Source organism: Dipodomys merriami, unplaced genomic scaffold, assembly GCF_024711535.1.
Source record: "Dipodomys merriami isolate MVZ:Mamm:240054 unplaced genomic scaffold, mDipMer1.0.p SCAF_4, whole genome shotgun sequence".
Taxonomy (NCBI): Eukaryota; Metazoa; Chordata; class Mammalia; order Rodentia; family Heteromyidae; genus Dipodomys; species Dipodomys merriami.
Window position 1 is genome coordinate 38,310,275 of NW_027205603.1, and position 19,032 is coordinate 38,329,306.

A 19,032-nucleotide genomic window follows, 5' to 3' on the forward strand; every position below is an offset into this window, starting at 1 on the left:
ATAATAGTCCATTTATTTTATATAATACAAACAATATATATAAATATATAATATATAATACGTATATGTATGTATTATTCATTCACTGATTGTTGGGTATGTTGATTACATAGCTTGGCTATTATCAATAGTGCTATGATAAGTGTGAGCATCTCTCTTCCACATTGATTTACACTCCTTCAGATAGATATTCATCAGTGAGCTATATTTTAGTTTTTAAAATATGAATTTCCATATTATTTCTGCAGTAGTTACAGTAATTTACATCCCCAGTGTACACTGGTTCTTCTCCTCATTACCCCCACCCTCAATCCTTATCAAGATTTGCTCTTTCTTTTCTTAATGATAGCCATTCTGACTGGGGTAAATGGAATATCAGCACATTTATGGTATTTCATTTTCTTTACTGCTAAGGATGTTGGATGTTTCCTCATGTACCTCATGTATTTATAAGCCATATAAGCCATTTATACTTATTTTAAGAGTGATCTGTTCATTTTACGATTTATAGGTTTGGTTAATTTTCCTAGGATGCTTTTTTTTTTTTTTTGAACACCTTAAATACTCTGGATTTGAACCTTTTATCCAAGAAATGTCTTGCTTTTTTCTCCAATTCTGTGGTGGTCATATAATTCTAGTCATTATTTCTTTTAATGAGCTGAAGGTTTTTAATTTCATGTACGCTCATTGGTCAGTTCTTATTCTTATTTCCTGGGCAATTGTAGAACTGTTTAAAAAATGATCACCTATGCCTTTCTCTTCCAGTGTTTTCTCTGTGTTTTTATTTTATCTATTACAAATTGATATTTTTAACAGAGTTAGAGATAGGAATCTAGCTGTAGTCTTCTACATGTAGATACCCAGTACTCCAGGTATCTTTCATTGGAAAGTCTGTGTTTTCCCCAATGTATGTTTTTGGATCCTTTGTTAAAAATCAGATGACTATTGCCATATATGCTGTTTTGTGTCTTCTATTGTGATCTATGTAAGTGTGTTTGCGCCATTACCAAGTTGTTTTGTTATTGTGGCTCTGTAGCATAACTTGAAGGTTGGTATTGTGTTATCTTTAGCATTGCTCTTTTTTGCTTAAGATTACTTTGTTTTTTTCAGGGTCTTTTATAGTCCCACAAGTTTTAGATTTTTTTCTGTTTCCATGAACAATGACATTGGAATTTATTTTGATGGAACTGAATTCAATCTGTAGGTTGCCATTGGTAGTATAGCCATTTTCACAGTATTAATTCTGACTATCCAAACATGGGAAGTTTTTCCATACGTTAATGTATTCAATTTCTGTTCTCAAGAACTTATAGTTCTCATTGTAGAGGATTAGTTAAATTTATTCCTAGTATTTTATTTCATTATTTTATTGAGGTTTTGGGATTGTTTTCCTGTTTATTCTCAGCTTGTTCATTGTTGATATATACAAAGAGCTATTAATTTTTGTGTGTTGATTTGTATTTTATTATCTTGCTAAAACTGTTTGTCAGAGGTAAGAATTTTTTGACCTCTTTCCTATTTATAGCCTTTTACTTTCTTTCTCTCATGCTCTAAGAATTTAAGCCTACATATTGAATAAGAGTGAGAAGACTAGAACCCATCTCATTCCTCATATATTTATTCATATATTCATCATATGGTTATTCATATAACCATCATTGCATTATCCCTGGGATAAAACCAAATTGACTATGGTATGTGATCATCTTAATGTGCTGTTGAATTTGCTTTGCAAGAACTTTTGTTGTTTTTTTTAGAATTTTTGCATCAATGGTCTTCACACTGGTCTATAATTCTCTTTTGTCTCTGTTTATTCCCTTTTCATTTTATGGAAGAACTTAAATATTATTTGTGTTAGTTCATTTTTGAAGTCATAGAATTTAATCATGAATCTATCTAGTCCTGGAACTTTCTCTGTTTGGAGATCATTACTGCTTTAGCTTTGTGGATTGCATAGAACCATTTCAGTTATTTACATCTTCTTGGTAGAATTTTGGAGGTAGAATTTGGTAGAATTTCAAGATCATTGTGTTTTATGTTTAGGTGGGAGGACCAGTTGCCATGGGCAGCCAGTATCAAGATCCCTGCCACTAGGCATAGTACTTCCAAAGGTTCCTTGTTGCCCTGTTTTTGGTGGTTCTCTCCCAAGTGGAGGGTGAAACCTCAGAGACCTTCATGCCCATAAGCCTTCTCTAATTGCAGTCCTGCAGCAGGTACTGTCTCTTGTGGAACCTACATCTTGTCTATTTTCCTGCCTCCAGGCCTCCCTTCCACTTGTGGCTTGGTACCAAGTCTGTCTGGCCACAAGCTGTTTGCAGTCACTCAGTGTAAGCTGTCACTCTGTGGTCTGGTTGTTTACAGTGGGAGTTAACCAGTTTTCTGAGTTGGCCCTGGGGAATGAAGTTGCTGGGTAGGTCTGTTGACTGACAGCAGCTTATATATGTCTGCCAATACACTTGTAAGTTAGCCTCTCAGTAATCCACACATATTACCATCAGAGCCTAGATTTCTTTTTTCTTTGTATTATTGACAAAATCTTATTTGTCCAATGGAAGAGGCGCTCATTGAGGAGGAGGTCATCATTCCCTATCTCCCCCTCTGAGGGCTATCAGTTACTTGACCCTTAGCTCACTAAATTACAGATTGTGTATATCTGTTTCCAAGTTCCCAATTTTATATCAATTCTGAGAACCTGTCTGGCCTTAGGTGCTAATAAAATTTGATTCCCTGGGCAACTCTATCAGGAGGCCCACCTACAAGATAGCATGCCCCTAGCACTCTCTGCATTTAAGAATCACAAGCCTGTTTGACTGGGGGAGTCACTGATCCACCAAACCCCTCCCATACCAGGGTTTGATGCTTACAGGGGGTATGCATTTATCCTACTGCAAGGTTTGGTGTTGTTTCTTGGAGATCACCTGGCCTGTCTTGTGGTAGGAATGCCAGGATTTTCTCTCCCTAACAGAGGAGAGTGGGTTGAGGCTGCAAGCTGTTTACTAGATTCCTCTGCCTATCACTTTTTAGCTGTCTTATTTATCGCTAGTGGTTCTTGGCACTGTCCCTCAGTTTTGCTTTTCTGAATATAGCCTCTCCTTTGTTTCTCAGCTTATTTTCATTCAGAGTCCTACAAAGAAAGTCTGTTCTTTGCCACATTTCTCTGCCTCCTTTACTTCAACAAAGTACTCTTTTCGTTGTTGAGGAAGTCAGCGGGAGAGATAGAGTTTCAGATCTGAGGAGATGACACTGGGGGCTGTGGACACTAGCGATGGAGCCAATGACCTCTGAGGATGTGTATGGGAACTTCATCCTAGAGAAGTGAGTTTTACTTCTTCCAAAAGAAGCTCCATGAAGATGAGATGCAGGAAACCTCAAGAATCTGGCCTCAGTGGTTGTCAAGTGGTCAAAAACTGTCAATACTCCTCAGAACTGTCAAAAATCAGCAGAAACAGGGCAATTGTGAGCAATAGTCATAGCCAGCTAGTCTCCAAGGAGACTAAGAGAACCTAACAGCTAAATGTAATATTGCATCTGGATGGGATCCATGTACTTATTAGTCATGTGCCTTTGGGAAAGTTTTGTTTCGTGCCAATACTGTGGCTTGAACTCAGTGCCTCATGATCAGCTGTTACTCTAAAACATTCAGTCTATGTCTTAGGATTGGAGCACCAAGACAATAACATTTAATTTTATCCATTTTACAACTGTTGAAGTCTTTTATTGTAAGTCTTTTATTGTATTGTTGACATTTGATGGAGTTATACTACATTGTTATTTCTGTACTACTTGTGTTTCTACATTGAAATTTATGTATCTGGGGCAAAGCTTTTGGCAAGGGGTTGTAATCTCCTGGATCTTTTTGTCTTAATTATTCACAAGATTTAGGCAAGACTAGATAGTAGCTGGATATTTTTTTCACATTTTCCCATATCACTGAAGAAATTCTTTCCAGGCCCTACTCCATACAGAGAAAAGGTTAGTTGCAGAAGTAATTATAATGGATAGATACTATATAATGAAAGGGGAGTGACTAAATAGAGGAGAATATTAAGAAAGAGAAAAGATACAGGAAAGACTTAGCTATAGAAAGGAGAAGAGAAAAAAGGAAAAAAGAAATAAGGAAAAAGAGAAGAAAATAACAAAAGCAAACAAAGCCAACAAAAAAAGAGAAAAGGAAAACTAAGAGAAAAGAATAAGAAAAGGTAGTTTGACATTCTGCCTATCTGCTAAAAATAAAGACTTGAATGAATGATTGTGGATAGAATAGAAAAAGAAGAAAAAGAAGACAGAATTACATTACTTGTAGACAGAAAAAAGTAGGAATGGGGAAGAGCAACAGAAGAGAGAAGATATGGTTACAAGTTGAATAGTTTTCTTGTTCAAGTAGTTATGCAGAAATGATTCATGATGTCAGTTTATTTGTCCAATTTGATCATATCTTGATCAAAATACCCCTTTCATAATTCTCCCCACCTCTCTCAGCTCTATCCATTCCTTTGATTTTCCTAATTCCATTTTCACATATGTATGCACATTGCCTATCATGACTGCATTTGCCCATTCTTCTTTCTCCATTTGAGTACATCTCTCGACTCGACTTACATCCCCCTGACTCCACAAGATTTAGCTTACTCATATTCATTTTAACGAATTGTGAGATAGTTGTTGAAGGGAATTATACTATTGGAATCCTCTCCTGCATATACCATATTTTTTAATATGTATGTCTATGCATGAGACCCTGTGTATGTTTACATACATATTTATAATTTAAATCCAACTTCAACACATGAAAGAAAACACAAGTCTTTTGTCTTTCTAGGCCTGATTTACTCCACTTAACATTATTTTTTTCCATTTCCCGGCAAATGACATATCATTCCATCAATTCCATTGGATGGAGATGGATGGATGGATAGATAGATAGACAGACAGACAGACAGATAGATAGATCGATCGATAGATAGATAAATAGATAGATAGATAGATAGAGAGAGAGAGAGAGAGAGAGAGAGAGAGAGAGAGAGAGAGAGAGAGAGAGAGAGAGAGAGAGAGAGAGATAGATCTAGGTCTCCAAACTGCCTTCCACCATGCTCACAACAGTTTGCATTTCCATGAACAGTGTATTAGGGGTTCTTTACTCCCATATGCATGTCAGCATCTGTTGTTTGTTTGCTCATAATATCTGTTCTTACTGAGATGAGATGAAATCTCAGTGTTGTTTTGATATATGTTTCTTTATGGCCAGAAATGTTGTGCATGTTTTTATGTGTCTATTGGCCATTTTAGTTCTCCAAATAAGTTTCTATTTAGTTTTTTTGCCCATTTATTGGTTATTTGAGGGTTTGGTTTTTTGAGCTTTTTTAATATTCTTGGTTGTAAGCCTTTATCCAATATATAGCTGGTAAATGTCTTGTCCCATTCTTAGGTTGTCTTTTCAGCTCAGTATAACTATGTCCTTTGCTGTGCAGAGACTTTTTATCTTGATACAATCCCATTTGTCAATTTGTTTTCTAATCTGCAGAGCCCCAGGAATTCAGAAAGTTTCTGTTTATGTAGAAACTAGTAGTTTCAAGGTTTCATGTGTTACATTGAAGTTGTTGGCCCATTTTAATTAATACTGGTAAAACTGACAGGCAGGGATCTAATTTCTTTCTTCTGCATATGAATATCCAGTTTACCCAATACCATTTGTTGAAGAGGCTTTTTCCAACCTGTTTTTGGGTCCCTTGTCAAATATTAGATGGCTATAAATAAGGTTTACTTCTGGGTCGCTAGTTCTTTGGACCTATTTTTGTGCCAGTAGCAAGCTGTTTTTTTTGTTACTGTAGCTCTGTATTAAAGTTTGAAGTCTGGAACTGTGATACATCTGGTTGTGCTTCTTTTTCCGTTTTGTTCAGGATTGCTTTTGTCAGTTGGGGCCTTTTAGGATTCCATATGAATTTTTAGATTGTTTTTTCTATCTCAATGAAAAATGACATTGACGTTTTAATGGGTAGTGCATTGAATTTGTCGAGTGCCCTTAGTATATGGCCATTTTCACAATACTAATTTTGCTAATCTAGGGACATGGAGATTTTCCTACTTTCTGGTGTCTTCAAATTTTCCTTTAAGTTTTATCATTTTCATTGAGGTAGTCCTTTCTTTCCTTGGCTAGGTTTATTCTTAGATACTATTTCCTGATTTCCTTCTCTACCTGCTTATTGTTGGTATACAGGAGAGCTACAGTTTTTTGTGAGTTTACCTTATATACTGCTATTTTGCCAGTTATTTATTAGCTCTAGGATCTTGGGAGAGAAGACTTGTAGGTCTTTTAGATGTAGTATATTATTTACAAATAGGGATAGTTTGACTTCTTCCTTCCCTATTTGGATTCTCTTTATGTCTTTCTCTTGCCTTATTGCTCTGGTTAGAAACTCCAGTGCTTATTTTTGTTCATAGATAAGGATGGAGGCGGGGCAGGGACAAAAAAGAGAGAACAACCAACACACAAAAGAGACAGACATAATCAAATAAATATTTCTAATTTTTTCTGCTGTTTTCAAGAGCAGTTGTTTTGAGAGATTTTTTTCACTTCTTTCTTTCTTTCTTTCTTTCTTTCTTTCTTTCTTTCTTGCTTTCTTTCTTTCTTTCTCCTTTCTCTTTCTTTTCTTTCTCTTCCTTCCTTCCTTCCTTCCTTCTTCTTTCTTCTCTCTTCTTTCTTATTTGTTTTTCATAAACCAGTTCAGCCAGTAGAGGCCATCTAATTTGCAGTCTTGCCTCAGTTTCAGTGAATAAACAACCACTCAGAGCCCTGGGCTGGAGTCCAACAAAGAATAATAGACAAGTTCTAATTTCAGATTTTTATACTGGATTCCTGGGCTGGGCTCCTAAATTCTGAAATTTCAGAAACTCCCTACTTGACCTGAGGTATGTCCCACATCTCCCTATAATGACAGGCTGTTGCTTTTTCTGCATAATATAAGGGAAATCACTTGTAGAAATAATAGAAAGTAGATGTTCAAATATTATCAAAATATTGAATTCACTGTTATACTAGAAATTACCTCCCAAAAGTAATAAGGAACAATTCTATACTAAAAACTCAACCAAAAGACAAAATATTGAGGATTAAATTAACAAAGACAATAAGGAATTATTTGCGGATAACTAAAATATCTTACTTAAGCAAGATAAAAAATGGAATAAATTGAATAAAATTATAAGTTTCTGAAGTAGAGGATTCATTCTTTTAAATTTGTAACTCTATGATAAAATCACTGTAAACCTAATGAGAAAGATATTGGGGGAATTTAGACTGTACATAATTATAAATTTTTACAAGCAAAACCATGCCCCAAATAACCAAGGCAATTTTGAAAACAAAAAGCAATATGAATACATTTACCATAAAGGAAAAATTATTACACTTATTTTATTCTTACTGGTATTACAACAATGAAACAAATAAATAGAAAAGAGGATGATTGTACTTATAGCTACATATTAAGAAATCCTAGGATAGTTTTGTGAAGGTATCTTTGTTCAGGATGTTCACTTTTACTAATATCATTGTAGACCTTTTGAGATCATTACATGCAATGATTCTTAAGCTCGTTTGACCACAGAATTCTTCTTAAAATGAATCTTGTAGGACAGATATTTCCTCTGTTTACTAATTTGAGGAAAACTGGAAAAGAAACAGACACACATTTGTGTGAAATTGGAAATTCCATGAAAGAGATGCCTCAATACATTTGGTAAAAGGTAGATTCAACCAATGTACTTTAGACAATTTAGAAAAAAATTAGACATAAATTTGAGCTGCAATAATATCCAGAAACTGAAACCATAGAAGTAGTGGAAAGCACTAATATGAAGATATATATATATGTATATATATATATATATATCTACAAACACACATAGTTAATAATACCTATTTTATAGTTAATAATACCTATTTTAATAGATACTACATTATATTGTTACATTGTAGTATTATTACCTTTTCTGTTATCTTTTACATATTATTACATTATAGTCTCTATGTTAGTATAACTATAAAAATAAACACCCCACCTCATCAATATCCTCAATAATAAATTAAATCTGCCAAGATTAAACATACATGTCCTCTATTCATATACTAATAAAAATCTGCCAAAAAGCAGAGGTGACATTTGATTTTGATATTCAAATTTTATCTTGCTTGACCACAAGGTATTTGGTCATATGCCAGGGTCATCTCCCCAAGTGTTGTTGAAATCCCCAGAAGATGCCTCTGTCTTCTGCAGATTGGTTATGGTGGTCACCTATGGTACTCAGTGGTCTCCTCCTGTCCACTGCTTCACACCACTGAACTTCTTTTACTCCTCTCTATCCACTAGAAGATGAGTGAGGAAACAGACCATGGCCTATATGAGATCAAAGTATGCTCCTTTGTAATTATGGTGAAAACCATGTATGTGAGTGCTCCCTATTTATGAAACTGTCCCAGGAACAGTAAAGGGAAGTAGAAAGGAATAGGAAAACTTGGCCATGTCTAAGTTTTCATATTCTCAGATACAAGTAAAAACAGCCCACAAAACAAAACAAGCCTCATAGGCATGGAGCACATAGGTCTGACTGTTGACCATCCACATCTCCCTCCATCACCTCCTATAGGGATCTGAAGCACATCTCAGACTTTGAATTATTTCTTTTATCAATATGTAGAATGAATTTCCCCAACAAAGGGGGTCTTTAAGACAAAAATCACTAGATTTCTCATACTAAAATTGACCAGCAATTCTACAATGACAATGCCTAATAATCTTCAATTTTTTAAAGGTACTAGGACATAAGAATGACAAATGGGCATTGCAGTACTGAAAGTGTACAAACATTTCCTGGTAGATTTGGAGGCCTGGCTCTCTACTGTTGGTTCAGCAGGCGGCTTTTCTCCTGATCTTGAGTGTCACCCTGTCGCCAAGCTCCATGGTCATAGCTAACAGCAGGACCCTTGAGCAAAGCTGTCCTAACCAAGGCCTATTCTCAAAAGACAAGGAGTATAGAATCATTTCCTATTTTATATTTGCATACTCAAAAGGCCAATTAATTTCTCCTCAGAACAAAATGTACAGTCTGTTCTCAAAGGCATTGCACGCTATGCTTCAGTTACCTTGTCGGCGTTCATGTCTGTATTATTTATGGGAGGAAGGTCCTGGGTTGGCTGTGAGGAGGGGCTTGAATCCTGGTTTCTTCTTGCCTAGGGGCCGCAGCAGATTGTGTCATTTCTCTGAGCTTTCATTTTCTTTTTTATATAATGAGATTGACATTGTGCAATTGCTGTAAGAATTGAATTGTATAAGAATTGTTGAAAGAATTAAATTGTACACAGAGAGAAAGTCATAGTGTTCATTCAGTAAGTGGGGAGTATAATAGTAATATTTTTAAGCTTAAGTATGCTAATAAGTAGCATATATTAGTTTAAATCAAGTTTGGACATAAGCTCTGATCCTTAGCTAGGAACAGATATTTTAATCATTCAATAGTTTGTTCAACAAAAGTGAGCCTTACTTTGTAACATTTCTCTACTAAATCTATGTTAAACGAAAAAATAATTTGCAAACATTTTAAATAAAAACACCATTGTCTTCTTACACATAACACCTTTTAAGATCTCATTATGTAGCCAAGACTGACCTTAAACTCATAATCCTCCTGCTTCATGAGGCACCAGGGATGAGTCACCATGGTTAACTAACTCTTATATTTTGGCCTCCATGATATAACCCCTGGAAATCTTTTTTCTCATTCTCTTTGCTTTTTTGTTCCAGAAGAAACCAGACAATACATTCAAGTTGGAACAATTTAGGGGAAATTTCATAAGGAGACTAATTGCAGAGATGTGAGCTTGTTATAAAAAATAGACAGGACACATCAAGCAGCAAGGAGCTTTCTTAGGATCCAAAAGCCTGAGAGGGTAGAGTGAGAAGAGGATTCTGGGTCTAGAATAGAGAATCTGTGCAAAGACAGCTGTTTGACCGTTTGATAGATCAAGGCAGACCTAGAAGGACTTTGTAGGGAGGAAGCTAGGGGAATGAATTCTCATTCCTCTCATTATTCCTCCTATCACCAACCTCCTACTCCTCTTGCCAGAAAACAGAAGGTAAGAGACTGGCTACCACCTCAACACAGCTCAGCCTCTCACTTGGACCCAATGCGTGACTTCAAAACCTACTAAGAGATGAATTTTGCTAGATGTTTTCCTTGAGATATTCACTCAAAATATGCTTATCAAGTGCTCTAGGCAAACCATCAGTGTGAGGTTAAGAACATGGCACGCTCCTATAGGCTAAGGTAGTGTGAGAGACATCATTTAACAGTGTTTATTGTTAGCTTCCGGCTCTTGGTTCACTGTCCCCAATATCCCTAATTTAGCCTGTCTCACTTCTGTATCTGACATACTGAAGTTAATATTATGGATTTTAGTTCTATCAATATTACTACAAGTGGTTAATTTTATTCTTGTTTAGGGTTACATAGCATTCCATTATACATATGTATTATACTTTTTTCCTCTATTAATGGATACCTAAGGTGATTCCATTTCTTAGGGGATTTTTTTTTGTGAATGCTGCCACAATAAACACAGACATGAAAGTATCTGCTTGTTATATTCATTTAACTTGCATCTGATATTTACCCAGGAGTGGGATGTCTGTATCACAAGGTACTTTTGAGAGTGAGAAGTGAGAAGAATTGAATTATTTATAATACCATAGATAGTAGGGCAATAAGGCCAGACTGGGATTAGTACAGGTAAGCTAGGCTACATCATACTGAGAGGGGATCTGGAGGGGGAAATGGAAGATATAGTATAGTGCCCCCATGTGCATGTGCACACACACACACACCCCTGTAATTTGATATTAGAACATGAATTCTATATCCTTTATCAAATTTAGAAGTCTATTATGAATTTTTTCCTATATAGTATTTATTTTTCTAAAATATAATTTTAATTATGTAAAACTGGCTTATGTCATACCTAGATAATAATTGATTTAAACATTACCTCACATTTGATGCTCAGATAATGTCTTATTTTCCCCTTATAATTCTGTAGTAGACACCACAGAACAAAAAGCCATTGTGACCATTTTTATTAATAACAGTCACTTGAGGAGCTATGTACTAGCTACTCCAGGTAAATGAGTATAATGTAGTTCTTGAAGGCTGTAGTCAAGCAGTGGAGACTTCTAACAGCAGCCTTTGGAGCAGAAATACGAAATTTTATCACTCAACAAGATTCTCACTTTGTGGGAGATTGAAGGAAGGCACAGGTCTTGATGCCAGACCACATATATTGACTTTGTATTTAGCATTTGTTCAACTCCCTGAGTGTCTCTGTGGTCCTAGATTCTATTGCGCCACCATTCTGTCCTGTCCATAGCTTCTTCACCCAGCTGGCAGTCAAATGCAAATGTAAGGTGTCATCCTTTTGCTCAGTTGCCTTTACTTGGCATGAAGCTAAGTAGATTGGCTCAGCTACATTGATTCTTTTTGACTGAGGCTGAGGACATAAATATATCCTTCAGGAGACAGTATTTGGAAATAAACATGTCAGATAAACTAGGACCCTATTGAGTGAAACTAGAGGACAAAATGTCTGAGGATAAATTTGAAAGTGGTGGAACCAGCTTAGGATAATGTAGAGATCCATTTGGACAAATTAGTAAAGATTGGAGACAAGGTGAACAACACCATTGTCTTGGCAAGTTTAAGAGATATTGTACCAGGACCTATTGCCAGAGCTTTACATATCCCAGTGTCTTATCTCCCATGAGTCACCTGTGAATGAAGTCTTTGTTAGACCTCATTCAAGCCTAACTGGATTTGTTTTTTTTTTTTAGTCCCTTTCTGACTTTATTGAATCACTTCTTCATGGTACTCATCATTCTGCCTGTGATTTCCCCCTTAGCTGTCTCCCTTTCCTGATTCTCAGTCTTGGCATCTGTGTATCCTCCTCTGTCTGGAGTTCTTTTCCTCCATTTCATTTCAATGGCTGCTACTTGCCATTCACTTAGAAACAAAATAATCTGGGTTGTGACTCATGGCTATAATCCTAGACACTCAAGAGACTGAGATCTGAGTATCCCAGTTTGAAGCCAGCCCAAGCAGGAAAGTTAGTGAAACTCTTGTCTCCTATTAGCCACCAGAAAACCAGAAGTTGATATTGTGGCTCCAAGTGGTAGAGCACTGACCTTGAGTGCAAAAAGCTCATGAATGACCTCCTAAAAATATTCTGATGTCCCACCTAGGTTAATCTTGTCTAGATACTCTAACTCATTACCATCTGTCATATTCCAAGTAGAACTTGTCACCGGCTGGAATTTACTTACCTTGGGATCTGTTTGCCAAACATCTCCCCCACCAGGTCTAAGCTCCATTAGAATTTCCTGTTTGCTTTCTCCATTCTCTTACATAGAAGGTCATCTCACCTAGTGGGTGATATTGGTCAATTGCCATCTCTGGATGGATATGTGATGGCTTTGTTTTTGAAGTCATTGTTCTGAGAGGTTGTTTTGTTTCTTCTCTGACCATTTGTAGATTATTTTAGGAATGTATTTCTTTAATTCTGTAAGCATGTCCTTTAAAGAGACCTCACCTTGCCTATTTACTTAACACATACATTTCTGTGGTTAGAGAAATACTGAGTGACATTGATTGAGCTAGCAAATAGAATGTTTTGAACAAAATCCACAGCAATATGAAATGGCTTCTTGCCTCCAGGTCTTGTTTCAACCTGAGACATGTTGAGCCACACCAATGTTTAGTTGAATGTTTTCCTTAGTCTTATTAACTTTCCTTAATCTTGTTAACTGACCAACTCTTAAGGAGATGATGATACAACACAGTTTCTCGAAAATATTGAAGGCTGGAGACCTCAGGGCTCATGCTCCATCTCCAGTGTGTTTACACCATTCTCTAAACCATTGCACATCTGGATGATGGCATGTGGAAGACAATGTCATATCTAGGATGCTTCCTGTCTATATCTTTTATAAACCTTTCCTCTTTGTTGCTTTGTATGTCCCTCCCCCACAGTATAACCCCTGCTTTCACTATATTTGATGTCGGTATAATTTGTGGAAGGAAAGGGGAAAAACAAATCGTTTAAATAGGGATACAGGTAGACTCATTGCAACAATGAGACATATAAGTCGTTACGTCAAAAACGAACTTTACAACTTTGGTGGGGGGGGAGGAGTGGAGAGGATTGGGGGGGGGGATGATGGGAAGGGATGGGAAGGGGAAACAAAGGAGGAGGCTACAATGCTTGATAAGAAATGTACTCATTATCTTGCCCATGTAATTGTAACCCCTCTGTACAGTATTTTCACAATAAAAAAAAGACCTATGCAGATGTAACTGTAAAGTCTTTATTCTAATGAGAGAGGAGAGGGCTTGGGAGTATCCACCTGCAAGATTCTCTTATTCATTATTTTTTATGTTTTGACAAATTCCTTGCTTTCTTTATAAAGGTTCATCAAGCCTATAGGTTAGGGAGAACTTAAATGACATAAAATACTAAAAATGGAGAACAAGTCATAATAAAAATACCAGTTGAGAAAGAAAGAAGAGAAAAAGAATCTCATAATAGTGTTCATTTCCATACTGGGAATCATCTACTTGGAAAAAATCTGTTCATAATCTACCTTAAAGTTTAACTCCATGGTGAGATATACTTATCTTAGGTGTCTAGAATTTTTGCCTTCATAATCACAAGACAAACTTTTTGTTAATAACAAGAATTAAATTGAAAAACCTCTAGGGAAATTACTGATAATTCATAGAATGGAGAAAGCTATGATTTTGTGGCCCCCTCATCTTTAGCTACAGAATGATGTAAGCTCATTTCTTGTGAATCTAAACCAGAGGAAATCTGAGATACTCTCTCTTAGGTAAATGAAGTAAGTATTTGAAAGAACCTTAAAGAATATATTACTTAAACCCAGTACTTCCAGGTTTTAGACATCTCGCCTAGATTTTAATTAAAAGAGGTTGTTCTATAGATGAAACTTTTATTTTAAAGTCTTTGCCATCAATCAGTAGTAATTACTGCTATATAATATTAATTGACATGATTATTTTTACTAGTAGCTATTCATTTAAAACATAATTTTGTCAGACCCTTGCTAAGAGTGGGACTAAAATATTAGTGTCATGATTCCTCTTACCACTTCCCAACCTCCTTGGTGTTCAGTGTGGATCAAGAGGTTCTTCAATAGGATTTCATTATGTATCCAGGGAGCCATAGAGAAGATTTTGGAAGATAAATTTTGTTCCTCCAATTCTATGCAAAAGTTTGGACTAGGATTTTTCAGCATCATCAGATGAAGGACTTTAAGTATGCAAAGACAATTTCTTGATAAGTTAGTGTCCATCCACGCCTCGTCCCAGCTACTCAGCCTCAGACATCAGGGGAATACAAGGGTCCTTTAGAGCCCATATACTCATTTGCCAGAAAACACTTTCATTTCTTCATTTTATATCTTTATCAGGTGCATATTCATTTACACACCCATATTTTTCCCAAGGAAAGAGGATTTGACACTGAAACATTCAGTAAAACATTTTCACTTCCCTAAAAAAAGTGTTTTTCTTAATTTTTATGTTTTTTATTGCTAAAATACTGTACAGAGGGGTTACAGTTACATGAGTAAGGTAATGAGTACATGTCCTATTGAGCATTGTTACCTATTCCTTTGTTTTTCTCCTACCATTCCTTCCCTCCCCACCTCCCCAACTCCTGCCTCCCCGCCCCCCACCAAGTTGTAAAGTTCATTTTCAATATAGTGTCTTGTACATCTCATTGTTCCAAGGTCAACCTGTATCCTTATTTCAGCATTTTGTTATTTCTCTTCCCTTCCCAAATAAGAACAATGTATATACAAGATGCAGGGCACTGACATCAAATACAGTGAAAACTGGGGTTATACTGTGAAGGAAGAACATACAAGAGAAACAAAAAAACCCACAGAGTACATTTTAGATACATTAAAAACAATAGCAAGAAAGAAAAAACAAGTTGTGTCCCTATCTTGGGGTTCATTTCACTTAACATCATCTTATATGGTCATATGTACATAGCTTTCAGCCTTTTCTGCTTGTACTAGGTTTATATTAGTTATTGCAAATAAAGGAACCATGAAACCTTTGTTTCTTTGGGCTGGCCTGGCTTTGTTTTTTCTTAATTTTTATTTTTTTACAGAGTATCATTTAATATCTTCTCTTCTTTGTACTGTGATCTGATGAATTGGCCTAATCTCCTTACTAGGCTGGGTTCCTGGAGGACAGACATGTGATAGCCACATCCTTTGAAGCTCAGCATCTAACACACTATAAATGGTCAGTTAAGTGCTTGATTTCTCACTGAGCTGGGAACCATTCTAAAAGCCTATCACTACAGATAAGAATTTCTTAGGAAAGACAGGAGATTGCATCTATGATATATATTTTGCTTTCTGTTATGGTGGAACCAAATTCACAGAATCATAATAAATCATAATTTAAAGAATAATAAATCATAATTTAAAAGGACTTTTCAGCTGTTCATGGTTTTGATCAGTTAAAAATTTTTTTTCCAGTTTCCATTTGACTGTGCACAATGAGAGAGGAGAAAATAAAAGAAAGGAAGAAAATCAAAAGACTGTGAATAGTATGCTAAAGGAAATGGTAGGGCCTCTAAACCACATGAAAAAGCAAGACAAAGAGTGAGAGCCGAGAAATGTCACTTAAGCTGCTGGAGCTGTGTTGATGCCCTCAGTTCTTCTCTAAGATGAGTTTTTGACTCACAGGATTCTGTTCTGCATGGGCTTTCTTCTAGTGAAGGATTTATTCATGGAACGGATGGATATTCCATTTACACATGACTTCCCAAATCATCATAATAGAATATGTCCTGTTAACTTCATGATAGTCACCACCTGCCTTATTGTTTCCACTTCCCACAAAGTTTTTGAATATCCAGAACAGTGCTTTATAATTTTTACAGGAGCGCTTTGGTCTCGGCGGCAGAGTCGAGATGACGAAGGGAACGTCATCCCTTGGAAAGCGTCACAATAAGAAGCACACATTGCGCCCCCGCTGCGGTTCTAAGGCCTACCTCCTTCAGAAGTCGGCGTGTGGCAAATGTGGCTCCTCTGCAAAACGCAAGAGAAAGGATAACTGGAGTGCCAAGGCTTAGAGACGAAATACTACCGGAACAGGTAGTATTTCTAATTGTCTCTTGCAGATTCAGGCAAGGATTCCGTGAAGGAACAACACCCAAACCCAAGAGAGCAGCTGTTGCAGCATCCGGTGCATCTTGAGAATTTAAAAGATTAGCCATACAATAAATGTTCTGATCTAAAAAAAAAAATTACAGGAAAAAATATTTTTCCGGAAAAATGCTCCATGGGTGGCAGAGGTAACAATCAACATCTGATAGCATCTTACAACCTGAACAGAGGCTGGGGGAAAATGGGAAGCCCATTGTGAGGTACATTGTGCGGGCTCAGGTATGGGGCCAGCTTCTCCCACTATGAAGGAGTGGTAGGTATTACCAATCAGGACTCTGGCTATGGTCCACTTGTCATTGCTGCTAACCACAAATTACTATGGACAAGAAAAACTGTGTAATTTAAAGGATCCAGAGAGTTGGGTATCAATGTTCTTTTTGTTTCCAAATTATTTGGAAGTTCCTGGAGATTCTGTCGTCTGCCATTTTATTGCTACTTCCTGGATTCATGTCTCTGACATTTCCTATTTGGTTTAAGCCTTGGCTCATACTTTCTATGTTGAGTATCTGAAATATCTTTATATTCTCTAGATAGACTGTTGCTTTCTTCCTTTGAAATATTTTCTGCCTTCCCAGCTCTCCCCAGATTATAGTTAATCCTGTACATCTCCTTTCATTTAGATGTGAATTTATCATTACCATCTTGTTTCTCCAGGAATCTCTCCCTCAATCACTACCTCATCCCCAGGCCATGACTCAGTGCCCTTCCTAAATTCCCTTGGCTGTGAATTACTCCTAACACAGCCTTTGTGTCCTGACATTTGCATCGCTCACCAGATGACACCCACAAGAGGATGATATGTGAGTTTTGCTAATCAATACATCTAAAATCTAGAAATGTTCCAATAATTATCTATTGAATTAATTCATGAATATGGAACAGGTGACAACATAAAACTTAGAAATGTGTTCATTATAATTGTCTTTCAGAAGTTTGTTGAAATGAAATGGAAACAGAGGTTTTTTTGTTGTAATTTTGCTTTTTTTTCTTCTTCTTTGTTGTTCTTTTTTATTTCTGTACCTTTTTTGTATGCAAATTTATCTGGTTGAGGGAGGGTTGGGGAAGCACTGAAATGGTGGGAGAAAAGGTACAGCAGTGATAGTTATTAGGCATTATGTTGAAAGTGAACTAAATAACTTGTGGGAGAGGGATCAGGAGAGAAAACTTGAGGGGAAAAAGTGGGGGTGGAGAGTAACACTGCTCAAAAGAGATGTGCTCATTACCTGACTTAGGTAACTGCAATCCCTCTGTACATCACCTTTACAATAACAATAAAAATTATTGTCTTTCAGATCCTTTATATCCACGGTCAAAACTCACATAGATATGGAACCAACCCAGATGCCCCTCAGTAGATGAATGGATCAAGAAAATACACAATGGAATTCTATGCCTCCATCAGAAAGAATGACATTGCCCCATCTGTTAGGAAATGGAGAGACTTGGAAAAAATTATATTAATTGAAGTAAGCCAGGTCCAAAGAAACATAGGTCCGATTGTTTCCCTTTTTGCAATGACTAGTATATGTCTGAGACAAGCAGAAACAGTCAGATAAGTTGATGTTAGGTGAAATGAACCCCAAGATAAGGATTCAAATGTTCTTTTCTTTCTTGGGATTGTTTCTAACATATTTATAAGATGATTTCTTTGTTGCTTTGTATGTCCCTCCCCGGCAATATAACCCCTGTTTTCACTGTATTTGATATTGATATAATTTGTGGAAGAGAAGGGAAAAAACAAATTGTTTAAATTGGGATACAGGTGGACCCATTGCAACAATGAGATGTACAAAAACAAACTTTACAACTTTGGCGGGGGGGTGGGGGGTGGGGGGGGCAAAGGAAGAGACAACAATGCTTGATAAGAAATGTACTCATTACCTTGCCCATGTAATTATAATCCCTCTGTACGGTATTTTCAAAATTAAAAAAAAAGATTCTTATATATAGCAAAAAAAATCCCACATAGATTCTGAAGATAATTCTTTGCTAATTCCAATTTTTATTCAAATGGTGACTGGGAAGAAAAGTTTTTAATTATATAAAAATTATTCCCAAAGAGATTAAGAATATTTTTGCCAATTTCAATAAGAGAGATGAGTTCAAAGAGCTCTGCAGAGTAATACTGTATTGTAGTTGTCAATGGTCTCAATTTCTAGCAACATGCTTTTTTTATTTTCCAGACTTTGTTAATTTGTCCAACAAATTATATGATCATTCCTCTCTAGATATTAGAAATACATGAAGTAAAGACTCTCTTAAATCACACATATACAAACATACCCCCCCACACACACACAAAGACTTAGAGAATTTATGTATGCTTTAAACTACACTTTGGAAAGAAAACCAACACCATATCCCAATTCTAGTTTAAGATAACAATACAATTCAAACTATTAGAAGTGGAGCTGTATAAGTGGTAGAGTACTACCCTTGAGTAAAAAAGCTCAGGAACAGTGCTCAAGCCCTGAGATCAACCTACAGGATAGGCACAAAAAGCAAAATTGAAGGGAAAATATATTCAGAGCTTTACATAATCATGAGCAATGATTAAAAGGAAGAAAATAGTTTTGTTGTGCTTCTTAACAAATTGCTCACAAACTCTATTAGTTGTCCAAAGATAAACATTCATGAATTCTTTTTCTTTGGAGAAGAAAGATTATTTTTCAATTAATTAATGACTGATGTTTCCCAGAATTCTTTCCAAAAACCTAGAAGCTAG

The 19,032-nt window shown here is 36.2% G+C and overlaps 1 long non-coding RNA gene and 1 pseudogene across 2 annotated transcripts; one reads left to right on the plus strand and one right to left on the minus strand.

Moving 5' to 3' along the window:
- Window positions 1-16,337, plus strand: part of LOC138805756 (large ribosomal subunit protein eL37 pseudogene) — a 56,245-nt pseudogene extending 39,908 nt beyond the window's left edge.
- On the minus strand, window positions 6,700-16,036 carry LOC138805757 (uncharacterized). 2 transcript variants are annotated; one of them, XR_011365633.1, is made up of 3 exons: window positions 15,823-16,036; window positions 9,140-9,306; window positions 6,700-6,795 (listed from the first exon to the last, which is right to left on the minus strand). It is a non-coding gene; the product is annotated as an uncharacterized lncRNA (long non-coding RNA). The 2 variants fall into 2 exon arrangements; XR_011365632.1 differs by lacking the exon at window positions 6,700-6,795 and adding an exon at window positions 7,535-7,666.
- Window positions 16,338-19,032: the final 2,695 nt, after the last annotated feature.